This window comes from Rattus norvegicus, chromosome 1 (assembly GCF_021556685.1).
Source record: "Rattus norvegicus strain SHRSP/BbbUtx chromosome 1, alternate assembly SHRSP_T2T, whole genome shotgun sequence".
Lineage (NCBI taxonomy): Eukaryota > Metazoa > Chordata > Mammalia > Rodentia > Muridae > Rattus > Rattus norvegicus.
This window is the reverse complement of record NC_141534.1, coordinates 53,188,704-53,204,267: the sequence shown is the minus strand read 5'-3', so window position 1 is coordinate 53,204,267 and position 15,564 is coordinate 53,188,704. Positions and strand designations below refer to the sequence as shown.

At 46.4% G+C, this 15,564-nt stretch overlaps 1 long non-coding RNA gene across 3 annotated transcripts; it reads left to right on the top strand.

The window, feature by feature from the left end:
- Positions 1–305: 305 nt before the first annotated feature.
- LOC102549608 (uncharacterized) lies at positions 306–12,052 on the top strand. Of its 3 annotated transcripts, none has more exons than XR_015645393.1 (5): positions 306–645; positions 798–885; positions 5,327–5,509; positions 7,576–8,947; positions 11,778–12,052. It is a non-coding gene; the product is annotated as an uncharacterized LOC102549608 (long non-coding RNA). The 3 variants fall into 3 exon arrangements; XR_015645390.1 differs by having other exon boundaries at positions 798–1,024; XR_015645391.1 differs by lacking the exons at positions 5,327–5,509; positions 7,576–8,947; positions 11,778–12,052 and adding an exon at positions 1,460–1,570 and having other exon boundaries at positions 798–1,024.
- Positions 12,053–15,564: the final 3,512 nt, after the last annotated feature.

The following is a 15,564-nucleotide window of genomic DNA, read 5'->3' as shown; positions in this document are numbered from 1 at the left end:
ACTTCCATTTCTTGTTCCGGCCAATCAAGAGTACCAGTCGCCAGAAATTAAAAATAGCATGTTGCTGCAGGACAAGGTGGTAAATGACACAGAACTTTGGGAAAGTCTGGCTGGCTCCAGCCAAGCCTCACCCTCTGCCACTCCCTGTCAGGGAGGAAGCGTGAGGCTCCTGGGAGTATGGCCAGGAAAAGGTTGTGGCCAGGCAAGGGCGCGGAAAGGATTTTTCCTTTGAGTCAGGGATGACAGCTGTCCTCGTGAGGGGAGGAGTGGAAAACTGGATCTACTGAGCAGTGTCTGCTAAGTCCAAAGAGGCCTTCAGAAGCAATAGAACTGCCAGCTACAGTAGTTCGTGGGACATCAAAGCCGCGATTAGCACAGCTTCCTGGCTGTCGCACTCCGCGTATTTATGGCGCGTTGCACATTTAAGTGCTATTCTCATAAGACGTTTCAGCTGTCAAAGCGCCATATTTGGGCGATAAAAGTGACTGAAATTACCAGGGGGTCCTGCGTTCCCAATCCCAGCATTGTGCCAAAGCCAACGACAACCAAAAACCACCGAATTTATTTCACCATTTGCGGAACACCTGTGAGCAGCCTGGTGGACATGCAGTACACATGGGGTCCAGAGAGAGGGGGCTGCAGCAGGTAAGCCTGTACATGTGAGTTTATGCCAGTATCAAGGAGGGGGTCTCTGAAGAAACAAAAAGCACTATTTCCGTTCTTCGTTTTAAGGTAGGGGTGTGTGATCTGATGGCAAATTGAGACAGGACACTAACTCCCTCTCTTCTGACACCCAGACAAGATGGATGCCCTCCAACCTGACTTCTGGTTTTGTTCCTTCTCCTTCAAAATGGCGCATCGTGTCTGTGTCCTGTGGAAAATATGGTAGGTTTGGCCAGGGAGAGCAATGGCCAGGACATACAAAGAGAAGGAGCCTGTGACCACAATGTGTTCCCTGAGCTGAAGGACCCTGAGAGACCACATCTGGTCCCTGTGAGCATAGGCTTCCCACAGCTCCTTTCAGGTGGGTGAATTAAATAGTGAATACAGCATCATCACAGGCATGGAACCGAACAGAATATATCTCTGGCTTCTATTTAAAGTATATGTCTCCCACTCTCCCACCGTTGCATTTAATGTTTGTGGAATGTTAGACATGGGCAAACCATCAATGTCTGTCTGTGTGTGTGTGTGTGTGTGTGTGTGTGTGTGTGTGTGTGTGTGTGTGCGCACGCACCTGCCCATGCATGCACGCGTGTGTTCCCTACTCAGTAATTCACAGCCAGTTTCCTTACGTTTTGGTTCATACAGCCTGTCTTCCCCACCCCACTGCCAGGGACCCCTTCCCTGGGTTCAGCCCCCCCCCCCCCCCACACACACACAGCTATTCAAAGCCTAGTTTTCTTACAGAAGTCTCCAAGACTAGTACCATCATTCTCTATAAACACCTCTCTTCTAGGAGCTGGGCTTGAGCCTGAATCTCCTCTCATACGGCCACTTGCAGCTTCCCAAGATAGCTGGGGTCAAGATTTAGTCAGCCTTCTACAAATAAAGCATACCCTGACCCAACCATAGACGCCTCTGGTTTCAAACAGTTGCATCAGCCGGCACTGAGCGAGAGAGAGAGAGCGTGCGAGAACGCAAGCTCGAACTGGCACTCAGTGAGAAGGGAGCTGCACGGCAGGAAAACCTTTTTCTAATTTTCCAAACCCATGTTAACTTATCTTTGTCAAAATTGTGAAGCACTAATGTGCCCAAATGAAAGGTCAGAGGTATAGACTTGCGTCCTGTCTTCATTTCCTGTAGGAACAGTCTATGTGGAGTCAGGCAGGGAGTGTCCGAAGAGGCTCACAGCTTACCTGGGCCAGTCCCCATGAAGAAGGCACAGATGCATGGGTATTGGCTATGGACCATTCGATGGTCCAGTAAAAACAGTGGAGCCAGGCTCTGAACCCAGCCTGAACCACGAGGACCCATGCTTACACACTCCCCTTCCAGTACAAAAAAACCCATTCCCTAACAAAGGTCCTTTAACAGGTCTAACAGAAAACCCCTCATTCTTTGGTAAGAAAAAAACAACTAAATAGGAAAAAAAAATACTCCCAGGGCAACCAGTTTCTGGCCCCTTTCTCTGTGGTACCCTAAGCAGCAGAGAGCTACAACCTTCCTTTGCAAAAATCTTAACTTGCTTTTCTTTAAAAATATAGACAAATTCTCAGCAGCATCTGCGTGCTGGGGACCTAACACCTGTACTCGACATGAGGGCAGAGACGCTCGCTGCTTAGTTTGGTTCCCCTGGGGTGGTATGACGTCTTCTGGATATTTGAGAACTGTGTGGCTACAACACACACAAAGAGAAACTTTAGTGATGTTGGTGAACCTTTCTAACACAGATGTTGAAAATCAGCAATCTGAAGGGCTTGGGATTGGCCCCAAACCTAGCATCGGACACAGTTGCTTTCAGACTCCTCACTAAAGCAGATTGCCCGTGTAGTCCACGCTGCTACTGAGCACTCGGGGGAAACTAAGGCAGGCAATCACTTAAAGCTGAACCCAACCTGCATTACCGGATGAGGTCCAGGCCAGTGTGGGCTCATTGTTGTCTTTAAAAACAAAACAAACAGAAAGACAAGATTTCCCAACCCAACCTCAAAGGCAAGCTATCCCCCAAGGTTCCTAGCCAAAAAAAAAAAAAAAAAAAAAAAAAAAAAAAATTTGCTTAGCATTCAGAGATGGGAGGAGGGGACACATGCTGGGCTTTAGAATCAGGGTGGATCCAGTTGCCCACACAAGTGGTATAGAATCAGGCTTGTCAGGCATCTCCTTAGGCAGATGATGAACTTATAAAGCAAGTGGGAAGGTTTGGCAAGAAGAGGGAGATGATGTAATTATATTATAATCTCAAAAAACTGTAATAAAACTTTCTGGTTGGGGTCCCCTGGGCCACTAGGGGGAGCCAGGAGAATGATATGGAAGGGTACTTGGGGGGTCACCAGATCTGAGGAAGAGCTTAGGAATCACTACCACAGTGACTTCTGAGAAGCTCACATCCCTCTCTGAGGTGCTCTGGAATCATGTCGCTGTGTGCGGTACAGACAGAGGTGCTCACTGAGGATGCTGGCCCTTCCCGAGTCCGAGACCCACAGCCTCAGTTCTGGGCAGCCAGAGGCACTCATAGCTAAGCATGAAGGACACGGAGGCCGCCAGGGCAGGGCTATTCTCAGACTGTTGGAATGGAGGTGACAGGTCACATCATGGTGGTGTTCAGAGCAATGAGGGACTTGGCGCTTGAGAACATAGCCGTAACTAGACTGTCTCTGAAATTTAGGACTCCTCAGAGAGGTGCAGCAGCAAACCCTGAATGGGGAGGGGCTGTTGGACACAGTCATTCGAATAGAACATTTCACGTCTCCAGGGCATCAAGCAGCACAGCCTGGAGTTACCACATCCACATTACCCAAGAGAAAGGTCACAGACTCCGCCCATCTAGCGTCTGCCCTCACTCATTTTTTTTTCCTCTTGAAGGAAAGTGCTGACACCATTTCCCAAGCCTTAATTATACATAAAAGCTCTCTCTTTAGTCAGAGAAAAGCTGGATGTAAACTCAAACCCATATTGACATTATTGACCCACCACTGCCCCACACGAGCCTTGCATCTGCCTGCCAGTATGACAGAAACTGGTGGACAAAGGACACAAATGTCCCATGTCCTTGACAGACGTACAGCTTTCATTTCCACATCGGGAGAATTCTGTCCTAGCAGATCTGCGGGGAGGAAGAGAAACAGGCTCCTGATAAGAGCTTGGCGTGCAACTCCCCGGCATCTTTCAAGTGACAAGCAAGAGCTTCTGTGGCTCACCACTCTCTGCCTAGACAAATTCTAAATATGGATCTGCACATATGTACAGATTAGACTGAGCACACAGGAGCAAAACAAGCTGGCCATCCGTCCCTCCTGTCCCCTCCCTCCGTAGGAATCTGGCTGGGGATGGAGGTTTGAGTTCCGTACGGACATTCTTAGAACCCAGCTGAGCAGAGCACAGGAAATCAACATGCCTGCATCGGAACTGTGTTCTGCTCCATTACCCCACTTGTCAACCAAGGGTTATGTTCTTGTTGCCCCAGGTCCTATATTCAAAAGGGGGCCCACATATTCCACCATAGCATCCCCAGTGCATTAGCACTTAATGGCCATGAATCATGGAGCAACACTCTGTGTGTTTAACCAAGGTTATGGGGGTGGGGGTGTTGTTGTTTGTTTGTTTGTTTGTTTGTTCAGCACAGTGCTATTTTGGTCTTGAGCATACTTTTGGCCTTTGTGGTTTTATGGAAATTCAGTGTCCTTCAAGGGAGGGGAAAGAGTGATGTGCACCCAGAAGAAATCTGGTTTCTCAGCTCAGGCCCTTGGCTGCTTTGGAGAAACTGGGAGACAATATTCTGAGCTGCTCAGCAGCTGTTTCTGGCTTCTCTATGGTTTACCTGTCCTTCAGTTTCTGGTGACATTGCCATCTTAGTCCCATTTAGAGGTCTGCTATCCTCTGTGGGCTTCAATCTCAAAATATTCTGCGATGGAGTGCCTCCAACACTGCCCAGGAAACCCAGCTGAAAACTCAGAATGTATGCGAACAAGAGGGTCATTCGCTTGTTCAGCTAGACCTTCCATTCATGTCAGAGAGGGTTTAACTAAAATGACCAAACAAAGCCTCTTAATTAGAGCTGAAAACAATAAAGAGACAGACAGACAGACAGGATGGATAGATAGATAGATAGATAGATAGATAGATAGATAGATAGATAGATAGAAGGGTGGGTGGGTGGATGGATGGATGGATGGATGGATGGATGGATGGATGGATGGATGGATAGGCAGTCAGGCAGGCAGACAGACAGACAGACAGATAGATAGACAACAGATTCAAGATTCAGAAACATTTCTCCTGGGTAAAACTAAAGCTGAAAAACAAATTGTTCTGTAATCTATGAATCCCAGAAATGAGCCACAGTGGTTGGAATCACCAGTGTCTCTCCATTTTGAAGGAGTTTGGGTGGCTGCGTCAGGGTGCATGACGCTAACTGCTGTGTCAATGAATGACTACCTGGACTGGAGGGTATAAAGATGGCCTCTTTGTCAGTCCAGGCCGGTTCTCGGACTGTGAGAAGCTTTCAGGGCCCTAACCTCCTTCCTTACCATGACTGCAACGTTCGCTGGGCTGCATGGTACTCAGCCTCAAATCACAGATCAGAGAGGAAGGCGGAGAATAGCTTCCTAGCCACTATGACAAAGGAGTGATGGACACCACCTCTGCTTTTGTGTTCATGGTAAAGGTCACCAGGTCTTAAGAGTAAGCCAATGATGCTGGGAAGTGACATCCCCAACAGACCAATCATTTCCCAGAGACGAATCTCAGCAAGGCCAGAGCAGGCTGGGTTTCCAAGGACAGTCGGTCGTCGCTGACGTGCAGTCATCCAGTGTTGCAGTGGATCCTTGGGGCAGCATCTCTGACCTCGGTAAGTCTGTCCCACACCTTTGCAGTACCCAGGAACCTACAATTCTCCAACATATCAGGAAACCCATCTGTCTTCATCCTTCATGCAGATATAACTAATTCTGAAAACATTCTTACACTGGACTACGAATTCATGCTCATAAGCCTTCATACAGCGCTGACCCATTGGTGTTGCTTCTACCTTTCTAGAATCATCGGGATTTAGCTATATCCTTCAGTTGACGGGTTTTCAAGAGATCAAAGAGCCGTGTGCCTCCTTTAGGTGGTTAGTTTTTCTAAACATTCTCAGCCTCACATTGGTTCTGTCGTCCTTCACACTAGAATACTCATGTAGTTCAACCTTTCTAGGAAGTTTAGCTAATGGGGTCTGGAGAGGTGACTCAGCATTTAAAAGCATGTATTGTTTATTTGTTTATTTGTTTGTTTGTTTGTTTGCAGAGGACCCAAGTTCAGCTCACAGCACCCTTTTCAGGCAGCTCACAACTACCTCATTGAAATCCAGTTGCAGGAAAATATGGTCTCTGTGGGTGCCAGTATTCATATAGAGTACACACACACACACACACACACACACACACACACACACACACTCACACTCACACAAAAGTAATAAATCTTTTAAAAAATATTTTTGCTAAGAATAAGAACACAATATCAAGAAAACAGAAAACAGAAGCGGAAGCAGGGATGGGGAGATGGGTGGAGAAAGTCTCAGTGCACCCCCATTATACAGAGAAGCTTGCTCTGAGCATCCTTCTGACCCCAGTGCCTTACTGGCTGTGGCTGGGTTACCTGTGGTCCTCTGTTTTCCTACCCAACCTCCGTCAGCCTTTGTGCACGGTGGGGCCAGGGTGTTTGTTTCCAGCCAATGCTTTCTGAAGCTTAAAAAGAAAAACACAGCAGAATTAAAACGATGACAAAGGGGGCCTGAGACCGAAAGGCGGTATGTGGGCTTTACATCCCCAGAGCTGTGCTCTGCACAGAGAGGTGACCATGCAGTAGATGCCCAGTCTCTTTGTGTCCAAAAGAATTAATAAAGTTCAGATTAAATATTAAAAAGGAAAGCTCTAGCCAGCTGTTTCTGCAGGAAAGCTGAGAAATGGAGAGTTTGCTACTCCTCTGCAGGGCTGGCTCTATAAAAATAACAAGATTTTTTTTGATACAATTAAATTTTGCAATTAGAAATTGCACCACGTATAAGAACACTTTACATTGGCGGTGCTGTTCTGTTCAAATGATCCAGAGACGTAGCTGGCCTCCTTTTATATTTTATTTTGCTCTATTTTGATGGGAGAAAAAGGTAGGCAGAGTTGTGAACAACCTCTTAATACAGTTTAGAAACTTGGTGTGCAAAGGGCACTGATATAGTAATTACCAGTTTTCTTTTATCAGCCGCCCTCCCCTGTCACCTCTGCTATTTAAAGTTACTGTTCACACACTGTGGCTAATTCCTTTTGTTAAATTTCACATTGAATGCAGCTTCCTGAATGTTTGTTATTGCGGGCCTATGGATGTAGGCTTCTCAGATAAAGGGAAAGCCGGGTGCATTCATCTGTACGCAAATTGAAAATGAGTTTAACCCCTTGACTTCCGCAGCTCTGCACCCTTAGGCAGAATATGTTCTACCCATCCGACCGACATGATTTAACATTGTGGCAACATCTGTGTTTTACATTTAAGGGCATTTTCTAGAACAGCCAAAGCAACTGTGTGTATGAGCTATGTTAATGCAAAGAAACCGACTTGGGGAGGAGGCCCAGGGCCTTGGTTGGGGAAAATGATTCAGAGCTGGGGATAAGGAGGGAAAAAAAATACAGCAACACTTTTGAAGTTGGAAAAGGCCTATTTTCATGACTACGGGCATATTTCCTGTCGAATCATCAGATTATTGCCAGCCAGAGGCCTTTTTAAGCCAAGAGAAGGAAGCAGAAAGGTGCTGGAGAGAGGACTTTTGCCCCACTCTCTGCCCCGCCCTGCCCCTGCTCCTCTGCTGTCTAAAGTAGCAGCACTAAGGGAAGCCCCCATTTGTCTTCTCTCACCTTTTTTTTTTTCTATTGCAATTTTCAGAGAGAAGCAGAGGGAGGAGAGAACATAGAAAACAATCGACCATGGCTTTCTCTTCCTCTCGGTTTAACTTCGAAACAAGAGGCACAAAAGGTCAACCACACAAGAATGGATTTTGCATGATTCCAGGGAGAATTTAACATTGGTTGGTTCGTCCAGCAAACACTTGCTGAATGACCCCTACCCGGTCCCCCTGCCCTGACACACTCTGTGGTGTCCCCAACCTTGTACAAAGGAGCTCTAAAGGGCCACGTGTCACAGGAAGACTGACATAGACAGGAAAACACATAGGCAGTAGGTGGAGAGGAACTGAAGCAGGAGAATGACAGGAAAGGGCTGTTGAGGGACAGGACAGTCAGACTCTGCAGAAACTCCCAGATAACCACCTGCATAATCCGTGCTCTGGGAGAAGGGCAGAACAAGCCCTAAGAAAAGGCCAGGAAAGAGCCTACATGAGTACTACAGAAAGCAATATGCTGGACGAGACCAGGGAGAGCCTAGGGATGAGACCTTGAAAGCTGTCAGGCCTTGGATTTTACCCAAGGTCCACAGGGGAGTCAATGGAGGTCTTTATCTGTCGATGTGTTTAACAACTATTGTTTAAAAAAAAAAAAGCAACAGGAATCTTGTGTAGGCATTGCCCACCTCCAATAAGCACTTTTATTTCACCCAAACTCCGCCCATCTCGATGTTATTTTATCGTGTCTTGTTTTTTGAGATAGAGTCCGGTGTACTCGCAGGCTGACATCAAACCCGTTATGTAACTGAGGATCACCTTGAACTGCTCTCTCTCCCTACTGCCTCCGTCCATCCCCCCACCCCCACCCCCCACCCCCAGTACTGGGATTCAAGTCTGCACCACCCGGCAGGATTTACCTAGAGCTTCATCTAGGCCATGGGAGATGCCTGCCAGCAAAGCGTCCCTCCCCACAATTGTCCTGCAACACTCTTAATTCTGTTTCTTTCCCACATAAATAATTCAGTGTATATCACACCGGATCACTGAATAGTTCCTTAAAAGCTGCACTCTGATGATCAAACACTGTGGCTGTGTGCAAGAGGAGGCTGTGTGCGTAGCTTTCATTCTACTTCGCTCGGATCGGAATACGAGGAAGCCTTCGTGTCCTGCGCCTGGTTGATAGTCACTTTATTCTCTCTTAATCTGGAGGTTCCTTTTCATTGGAGGGTTTAAAGTAAGGGGATTTCATACTTCTTGTGTGTTAAAATCTCTGCTTAAGCCCTGTGTGGTGAGAAGCTGTCCTGAGAGCTCAGTGGAGGAAACAGCAGCTGCTGGGATCTGTGATGGCGACCGAGTACCTTGTGGGAGCAGCCCACATTCAGGGGATCCTGAAGGAGGAGGAAAGAATTCGGAAGGGTAAAAGAATTGCATGCTGACAGTCTTGTTTTTCTAGGTAGAATTTAGCGGGCTGATTTTTTTTTTTTTTTTTTTTTTTTGGTGTGGCGTGCTAACTGAATTTTCAGATTACAAATGTATTATCTACCCGAATAAATGAATCAAACTTCCAGTGGACCCACGCGTGGAAACATAGATATATTAAAAATAAAATTAGGTCTGCAAGCATGCTTGGATAAAAGTAGGGTAATATAGCAAAAGGGAATCTCAAATTCACGCAATAACATCTTCTGTTCGGATTACCCCACACGCCTAAAATAAGATTGTTTCTAGTTACCCAAAAGTGATTTCCTCTCAGAATTGATCTTTTTCCTTGAAATTCTCACTGATTATTTAAAGTGACAGCATGGCCTGGTAGAATTAACTATTCTTCCCAGAGAGACAACAAAGTATCTGACTTTAAAATTAAATTCTATTAAGAAGAGGCAGGCGCTGCAGATTACTTGAGCCAAGCCCTGTAGATTGTTTCTGGGTCCTGGACTATCCAGGGCCAGCCACCCTATAACCAAGCCCCACCGCGCCCTGCAGCCAAGCCACGCCCCTCAGCCACACACAAACCACCCCCCACTCCTCTACTCCTCCCTCACTCCCCCACCCCCCACCTCCAAGGGCGCAGTCAAGCCCACCCTTGTCTCTCCACTCAGTTGATAGTTTTGGCCAGATCCCCCTTTGGCCAGACCTCCCCCTCTTGCCCTCCGTTCATCTGCAGCAAGTTTTCCGACATTCTTGCAGAGTTTGGAGTGAGATTCTAAGCACTCTCATAAACTTTGTTCTGTGTTCTTTTACCCATGGGCAGCTTTCTGTACGCTCACTGCCCATTTGAATTGAGCTTTCAGAGCATCTGGAAGTGTCGCTTAGGAAGGCAGCCAGTATGCTCAGAGGTCCCTTGGGTTATGACTCAGATCCTCTACGAGCCTCCAGTCAGTTTCTTAGGTCCCATTGTCACTTAGAGCTTTAAAAATGGAAGAGCTGAAAAAGGAGGAAAGGAAGGTAAGCTAGAGAAACCCATCATGGGGTGCAGCGAGTTCCATTCATTAACATTATTATTTAGCATCAAATCTGAACCAGCTCTGAAGCACCACAGGTGCAAATGAACAAATGGGCCCGCAGGCAGTTTCTTCTACTCTTCGGATCCATGCTGTCACTCTGCCCAACAGTGAAATCAGGATTCCGGTTTTACCCCAGTGGTCCTCTCGCTCCTTGTAATTTTGAGAGCATGCGCACAGCTAAAACTGAGGCTCATGCCTGCTCTTCCTGTCCTACGCATGTGCTCACTGACAGCGAGTTCCCTGACTGTAGCAATGCTGTGTAGGACCACCTGTCTCTCTCCAGTGATGTGATTCACATTTCCTCGGGTTTTGACACAGAACCAATGTCATTACGACTGGTATTGGGTAGACAGGATACCAGAGACTACTCCTCATTCTAAGCTGTCAGCCGCCGCCTGCATTTCTTGGAGAAATCTGAGGCTCTATCTCTCCAATGCCTGTCTTCTAGATAAGAGATCACAGATTGAAACACTAATAAATGGGCTCTTTTTTAAAAGGCAAACAAACAAGAGCTCTGATATTCTTTGATGCTGAGTGGGCAAGATGGCTGTCTAGGTAAAGGTAATCATCACCAAGCCTTGAATTGAAGCCAGGACCCACAAAGTAGAAGGAGAGATCCAGCTGTCGCAAATTGTTCTCTGACCTCCTCATAAGTACTGTAGTATGTTTGCATGCATGGAAACGTATATACATGCATATGTATAGCAAATAACGATAAATGCCAAAAAAATCCCTATGATGTTTTCACTGGAAAAGAGGAAAGCTTAAAGTTCCTTATATCTGCAGATAAGAAGATTAAAAAATCCTTTCCCCTGATTCTATCAGAGCAGAGCATTTGGTTTTTCATGAAAGGCTTTAGGAATCTGCTGAACAAAAATCACATGCTATTGATATGACCCGTTTTCCTCCCCCGGGAGCACCTCACAGATCAATAGCTCAACAAGGATGCTGTTCTCTGTGGCTCTCTCTACAATCGTGCCTCAGACAGCATGTCCCTCGTCCACCTGAGAGGGCTCTTCCACATTCTTAAAGGCCCTTCATTTCCTATAGGCAACGTAAGGTAATTAATAATTACCATTTTGATGGTGAGCGGTTTGCCTTGTGCCAGCCACAGAGCTAAGCATTTAATATAAGTTATCTCACTTAATCCCTTCAACAACTATTAAGATCTCTTCATTAAACATACGAGGCACCTGGGATTCAGGAAGTTTAAATAACTTGCCCAGAGTCGCTTGATTGAATTATAGAAACACAGCTCATCGAAGCTTATGTTCTTCTTCCTCACTCCCTTCTGGAAAAGTACTTTTATCATTTGCTCATTAAGGCCACCCAACATCATATAGTGAGGTGTGTGTGTGTGTGTGTGTGTGTGTGTGTGTGTGTGTATGTGCCTGTGTGTGTGTGCAAGTATGTGTATGAGTGTGTTGTAATAGTTTATGTATGTATGCTTGAGTGTAGTCTATATGATTGTGTTAGAAGAGTGTTGTGTGTTGTGTATGTGTGTCTCTGTGTGTGATGTGTGTATGGTGTGTGAGTGGCGTCTATGTCGTGTGTGTCATATGTGTGTGACATGTTGTGTGTGTGTGATGTGTGTGTGTTAGATCTATGTGATGTGGTGTGTGTGTGAATGTGTGTGTTAGTGTGTGTGTGTGTGTGTGTGTGTGTGTGTTTGTTTAGTCAGACTCATTTCCTTTGTTACATTTCCAGCTGAGTGAGCTTCATAGCATTTCCTTATTCCTCAGGGAAGTGGATTCTTTGCAAGAACCCAAGGTCAGCTCTGTGCAGCGCTTCCTGTTGAGCAAGCAGGAAGTGTGCAGGAGTCTCCAGGAAGCCTGTCAAGGGGAGATTCCTGCAATTGAAAAGACAGAACCGTGAAGGAGCCAGGCTGGCCTTAGGACTTGACAAGAAATAGCTGTTATACCCTCACAAATAAAAGGGGAGGATAGAAATTTTTATTGTTTAAAAATTAGCAAATACTTTCTACTCACATGATATGAAATATGCTATTCTATGCTATTGGTTTGCAATTTCAATAAAAGTTGACGAAATCCTGAAACGAGGGGAAGGGGCTTCATTTTGGAAAAGCCTGCCTGTAGACAGTGCAGAACTATTCTACCCCAGAGCAAAGGCCAGCTTGCAGCAGACAGTGTGGCAGCTGGGGGTGAGGGCAACTCAAAGGCACTGGTCTCTGTTTCTAGGCTCTCAGAATGTCATCTTCTGGGACATTCCTCTTTTGTAAATCGTTGAGAACAAGAAACACTATGCTAGTTTAGGGTTAGTAAACTAAGTGCAATTAGGGAAAGAGATAAAGCAGAATTGTCTAAGTTCTCATGCAAGAGAAAGTTTAAGTTTACAAAGGAGAGGACACATCCATTTATGCTGTCTGAGAACGGTCTCATTGAACAACCCACGGCCCAGATTTCCTCCATGTCATCTAGTCTCCAGCTTCGCTCCAGTTTCGACTACAGAATGCCCTTCATGACCTCTTTAGTTTTTGCAGGAAAATGGTTCAAGGTTTCTTCCAAGAGACAGACTCTCTCTCTCTCTCTCTCTCTCTCCTCTCCTCTCCTCTCCTCTCCTCTCTCCTCTCTCCTCTCTCCTCTCTCCTCTCTCCTCTCTCCTCTCTCCTCTCTCCTCTCTCCTCTCTCCTCTCTCCTCTCTCCTCTCTCCTCTCTCCTCTCTCCTCTCTCCTCTCTCCTCTCTCCTCTCTCCTCTCTCCTCTCTCCTCTCTCCTCTCTCCTCTCTCCTCTCTCCTCTCTCCTCTCTCCTCTCTCCTCTCTCCTCTCTCCTCTCTCCTCTCTCCTCTCTCCTCTCTCCTCTCTCCTCTCTCCTCTCTCCTCTCTCCTCTCTCCTCTCTCCTCTCTCCTCTCTCCTCTCCTCTCTCCTCTCTCCTCTCTCCTCTCTTCTCTCTCCTCTCTTCTCTCTTCTCTCTCATTTCCTATGGAGGAATGCCTACTGGAATTCTCTGCCTAGAACTCACCAGGATGTCCAGCATACTGTTTCAGAGCCATTCATCCCATTCATCCCATTTATTCTTGGCCTGCCTCAGATTATGGTACCCCCAGTCAACTCTTTTCTTTAAGCAGGAAGTTGAGAGTCATCTTTGCCTTGACCTGCTTCCTCCACTAGTCCCTCATCAAGGAAATCAACAAACAAGGTCTGTTGCCTTTTTTCCAACTGTCTCTTAAATCCATCTTCTCTCCAAACCACTATCAGGTAGTACCTCACATATTCCCGGTGTGTCTGTTGCACAATCATCTGTGATGCACCAATGGATGGATGGGTGGGTGGATGGATGGGTGGGTGGATGGATGGGTGGGTGGATGGATGGGTGGGTGGATGGGTGGATGGATGGATGGGTGGGTGGGTAGATGGATGGGTGGGTGGATGGGTGGATGGATGGATGGATGGATGGGTGGGTGGATGGATGGATGGGTGGGTGGGTGGATGGATGGGTGGGTGGGTGGATGGGTGGATGGATGGATGGGTGGGTGGGTGGATGGATGGGTGGGTGGATGGATGGATGGGTGGATGGATGGGTGGGTGGATGGGTGGATGGATGGATGGGTGGGTGGGTGGATGGATGGGTGGGTGGATGGGTGGATAGATGGATGGATGGGTGGGTGGATGGATCGATGGATGGATGGATGGATGGATGGATGGATGGATGGATGGATGGATGGATGGGTGGATGGATGGATGGGTGGGTGGATGGATGAGTGGGTGGGTGGATGGGTGGGTGGATGGATGGGTGGGTGGGTGGATGGGTGGGTGGATGGATGGATGGATGGACAGATGGACATGACTCAGGTCAGATCATGTTTATCATAACTGCATCTCCATGCACCATGGTAACTCCATCTTGATTTTCCAACGTTGATGCCAAGTGACCCAACTTTAGACCCTAAGAGTATTGACAGTACCCTTTCAGAGCAGACATGGACATGTTTCTTGACGTGACAAAACTCTCTGTAGGCCTTGAATTTATCCTATCACATGACCATAGAATATCTTTAATCATTCCCCTATTTCTGCAGCCCACTTCATAAAGCCTGTCTCCATGAACTCCCCGGAGCCCATTTCAGTTTCTGACATCTCAAGTCTTTCTCCTCTCTGAGTGTCTGTTGGGCACTTTGTTAGAAAAGGCCAACTTTCTTTGAGAAATCAATAAAACTAGAAGTTGCAAAAACCCTCAAAGCAGATGGTGGGAGCAATACAATGACCCACTGTTAACGGAGGAGGATCTCTGGGAACAGTCAGGGAATGGATGATCAAACAGAAGAACTGGAAGATCTCACAAAATCACCTTTCTGCCACAGTGGATTAATTTGAGGGCGCCTTCCTTTCATAGGCAACACCTATAAGAAGTAGGTGGCGGGCTGGAGAGATGGCTCAGCGGTTAAGAGCACCCGACTGCTCTTCCAGAGGTCATGAGTTCAATTCCCAGCAACCACATGGTGGCTCACAACCATCTGTAAAGAGATCTGATGCCCTCTTCTGGTGTATCTGAAGACAGCTACAGTGTACTTATATATAATAAATGAATAAATAAAAAAAATTTTTTTAAAGAAGTAGGTGGCAAGACATATTTTAATAAAAACATTCCAAACTTGCTTGCATCTCATTGTTCTGCAGCCCCTAAGAGCCTAGGCTGAGGAAGCATGACCATGATGTGTGTAGCACTGGGACTGTGTAGACTGCATTCAACAAAATGTCCTGTGCACTACAGGGTCACATCGCTAGGACTTAGAAGTGATAATCATTTGAGTTGTTAGGTGGGCACCCCAGTTTAGAAAATTCCTCAGAAGAGGTGACTTCAGATAGAGTGGGCATCTGACTTTAGGGTAATGATGTTTTGGCAGGAACGCCAGGCCACCTGCTCACATCCGGTGTCATTGACACATGCCACAGACACCTGTGTCATTTTTTTTACACACACTTGTAAACACCCAAACACAAGAGGTGGGGCTGGAATTCCAAAGTCTTCCTGGAGGGTCAAAGGGAAAAGATAGGTCCCCTATCTTGGTCTTTGCCTGACAGCTAATACTTTTGACCTGAAGTTTCCAAACAGTGTCTTTAAAATCCTATACAAGGCTTAGAGAGCTGAGCACACAGTTGTGTTTGAAATCCCTGGATTCCCTGACACAAGACCGGTTTGAATTGCCAGGTGTTACTAGTGAAGGTGATGTGCCAAGCTTCCATGTTGTGTCCAAATGGATGGGTAAGAAGTGGCTTTTCTGCCATTGAAATCTAAATTTCTCTTGTGTGTGAAGTCAAGACATAGTCTTGAATCGGGATGGTTTTTTAGAACTTTTCCACCATGAATGAGTGCCTCACATCTAATTGTATAAATGTTTGATTCTTTTCCTCCATTATACAGAAGGTCTCTGTATATCAGGTGTTTAATTGGCCATCTATACTCTCTCGGGATGTCTTTTGCTGTTTGACCTTACATAACATACATATGCTATACAGAGTCAGTTTTCAAAGTATGACATTATCACTTTTTCAAAGATTAATCTGGACTTT